Here is a 4,129-nt window from a genome sequence, read left to right as displayed (position 1 = left end):
CCTCGCCACTAGAGCTGTGAGATGTGTCAAGCGAGCAGTATTGTAGCATGGTGTTCTTTCAGAATAAAAGAAAGGAAGTTGTGTGGAATATTTGGGGAAAATATTAGAACAGGGCAGCACGGCGGCGCAGTGGTTAGCGCTTGTGCGGCACAGTTCATGTCATGGGAACCTGTCGTGGGTTCAAATCCAGCTCCAGACTTCCTGTGCGGAGTTTGTATGTTCTCCCCGTGCTTGCGTGGGTTTCCTCCGGGCACTCCGGTTTCCTCCCACGTTCCAAAAACATGCATTTCAGGTGGATTGGCCGCTCCAAATTGTCCCTAGGTGTGAATGAGCGAATGAGTTGTCTGTCCCTGTGTGCCCTGCGATTGGCTGGCAACCAGTTCAGGGTGTCCCCTGCCCACTGCCCGGAGATGGCTGGGATGGGCTCCAGCCCCCCCGCGACCCTAATGAGGATAAGCGGTACGGCTAATGAGATGAGATGAGATATTAGAACATAACAAATCCACGACAGGTTAAGATTTTGTATGTCTCATCCCTGACCTGTAGCCACTTCCTTAGTTTTTGGATGAGATCCGACTCTTTCCCGTCAGCCGTTTTGGTTTTTCCTTCTGTCAAAGTTGTTGATTTTGGATTCATTGTAAGCTTTTTTTTGATGAACAGAAGAAAACATAAAAAAGTAAATCAAACAATCAGTTCCTTACAGCACTGTCAAATCAATGTATTTATTTACTTTTACCTGCAGAAAAAATAAAGATATCATAACCAATAGCTAGATAAGCATTTTCCTTTCAATAATGTTCATATTTTACTACATTTATATGACTCTTTTTTTACATTTTAGGACTACTTTTGTTTTACTGTATATTTGTTTTACTTTGTACTATTTGTATTGACTATTTTTGTTTTACAACCGAAAACAAGTTTAAATGCAGACCCTAAACCAAATGCATCGGTTTGGTTGGTCTTTGCATTTGTGCTGCATTTTTTTAAGTAATTGCATGAAATTGTTGTGAGCATAGCAATGATGCTCAATATTGGTGCAGGCATGTCCCCTCTGTTCATGCCCAAACTATGCTTTTGCCCTAAAAATGTCAGCAAACCAAATTTTTCAAAGAGCCATGATGGACAAAAAATGTCTGGAGCTGGCAAAAATTAAAAGCCTTTCAAAACGTATTTGTAAATTAGAACAAAAACGGAATTCATAATAAAAAATGTGTTTAAAGAAATCCATCATACACAAAGAATAAATATCTAGATTTGACCGCCCCAACCCCCAACCACACCCAACACACACATACACACCATATCTTTTTTTTTTTCAAACATTTATGAAAAAGCTCCAGGGAGCCACTAGGGCAGTGCTAAAGAGCCACATCAAGTTATAGAGCCACTGGTTGCTGACCCTCGTCTTAAAAAAATGTATAGCTACAAAAAATACAATAAATTACAGTAACTTGTGAAGTTGGGACACATTGCTCAGTCTCAGAATTCCGATTTTTATTTTGAAAGGCAAAACCGGATACCATTACATTTAATATTGACGATTTGACATAAGAGAGCTCCAACCCACCCTTGCGCGCACTCAGACTCAGGTTCAGCCATCAGACCCCCTTCCCCCCCCCCCCCCCCCCCCACGACCCCCACCCATTATCCATCCTCCCAAAGAGGTGTCGGTTTCATGGGGTGCTGGGTTTATACACGGCCAATTATTAAAGATGCTTTTGAATACAGCCTGATTCGTGATTAAAATTAAGGTTGCTATTTGCAGAAGTCTAGTGCAAGGTAATCAACGTGTAGAAACGAAAATGTCACGTTCGATCGACTCCCGCTGCAGGGTGTAATCCGTGCGTATTTGCGCGTGGAAGGATGCAGACACAGAATTGGGGGGTGGGGGTCGCCGCCTACGTTTGTCTTGCAGGACACTCCATTTGGCCGGTAGCGATCCTGCAGTGAAGCCGAGCGCATGGCGAGCATTTGGGCAAGGCGCAGGCAGGGATGAGGGTGCAGGGTGGGGGGTGTCTCGGGGAGAAAACATCGCGCCGACAATCACAAGCTTCCCTCCGCACGGATCACTGTCAGCGCTGGAGCCCAGACTGTCAGGTCACATTCATCGCAGAAGGGAAAACGCCTGTAGTGGACCCCAGAAAGCAGAAGTATCGCGTTCCCTCTGGTCCATTTGCTAGGGAGAACGATGGTTGTGTATACTACTGTTCATTTTGACAGCAGACCTAATTAGGCCCTGTATGTTCACGGGGTGGGGAGGATTTGCGAGATCAGCCAGCAATTGGGGGTATTCCCAAATTCTTAAACGTGCAAAATGTATGGCAAGAGTACATAGTTTTTGCATAAAATCTGTATGTCGGTATTTCATTTATTTACCAAGGTAATGTATCCTGATGACAGCGTGTCTGTGACGTCATCAAAAGGAACCCCAGCACCCCTGCAAGCCAGTCGCCGCAGTGTTTTTCGTGTTTATTAGTCAAAGAGGTTACTGTTATGGTTTCGGGTGGACCCAAATGCAGGGAAGCGAAAGCTGGCATGCTTAAAAAAAAGATGACGTTGAATAAAAAAACACAGGAACAATGTAAAAACAAAAAAATATAAAAAAAATAAAAAAAACTTTCTAAACTAGAAACAATAGCAAACCGAACAAACCAGGTTGGAAACGGAAAACAGGGAGATAGTGATAGTGATAATGATGATGACTCGACTCAGCATACTGTCCAACCAGTCCTATAGGGTCATAACCAGGTCTGGAGAGATTAGGCACAGGTGTGTCTTGCTCCACACCTGGTTGGCGCCCTCTGAGGGAAGTTGGCGTGCCATATATTGACAGTTTTGAGTGTTTTATCCAAAGTTTTGTTGGATGCAGTAATGGTACAACAAAGAACGAGCAGCCCAATAGAACTAACTTGCCTCTCGTTTTTCCGGGAAACGGCCAGGCTAACCAGGAACCGACAACAAAAAGCGGCAAAAGCTACAGAGATAAATGCAAAACCAGCTGGTAATAAACCAAGGGACATGGCAAAACCAGCTAGCCGGCCAAAGAACACACAGTGCGCAGCAAACAAGCACCAACCAAAACCAAACAAAACAGGAAAGCCCTCCGCAGTTCTTAGGGTGAACAATGAGCTAGCCAGACAAAATTTTGCCAATCGCGACACGACGAAAAACACACACAAAAAAGCCACACTCGCCTACCTCCAGGCAGAAATGAGTGGTATGCAGCTGCAAATTTTGTTTGGTATTACCTTTAAAGGTACCAGGGTATTGCCAAACTGATTTTTTTTCAATTAGGCACAGTGTTTTGTACTCCAAAAATTTAGTGCCAAAGTTGATAAGTTTTGCTTGTTTCTTTTAGAGCTGTGACATCATTGAAGGATCACACCACCTTCAAAATGATGAATCCCATTAACACAACGTGTGAGGCCAGCTCCGAAACAGACAGCGACTGAATTGAACAATGCTTCTCTGATCCCGATTTTATGGCCGATTATGACAAAAGACTGTCCCTGACAGACATCTCTACAGACAAAAAACAGTTAAAGTGCCAGAGAATTAGATATAGAGCTGTATGGATTTGGTTGAGGACGATGGCAAACATGAGATATGTGACAAAGAGAAGACAAGTACTGCTTGTTCCTGAACACAGATTAGCAGGTTGTGTTTAAGGCCCTTCTTCTCAGATCGTGTTCGATCTGGTTACGAGTTTCCATCCCTTTTTCATCGAAGTAATTTTGCAATGTTTTGTTAGAAAGCGCAGTCGGGAACACACCATTTGGAACAGGCCACACTAAAGACTGACAGAGTAAATATATTTACTGTTGTAAAATATCAGATAAACCTTGTCTAAATGTATTGTTTATTCCCGATCTAACTGAATTATTCAGGTTATAGTGTAATTGGGATTCCCTACAAAAGGATTTTTTTCGTGACGATGCAGGCATTGACTTTACACAAACTGCTCTCTACTGTTGTTGTGAGTAGTTCAAGTTTCTGTGTCAGTTTGGATAAAAGAGACAAGCAGGATATAAACAATAAATCTAGGCACATTTTAAGTACGTTAGCAGTGCAACATGTTGCCGGTTATCCGCCTGTCTGAAGGACAACTGGCTTGCAAGTGTGCTGG

This window comes from Urocampus carinirostris, chromosome 17 (assembly GCF_059441175.1).
Source record: "Urocampus carinirostris isolate Australia breed hairy pipefish chromosome 17, RoL_Ucar_1.0, whole genome shotgun sequence".
NCBI classification, from domain to species: domain Eukaryota; kingdom Metazoa; phylum Chordata; class Actinopteri; order Syngnathiformes; family Syngnathidae; genus Urocampus; species Urocampus carinirostris.
Note: the sequence above shows the minus strand (reverse complement) of the source record.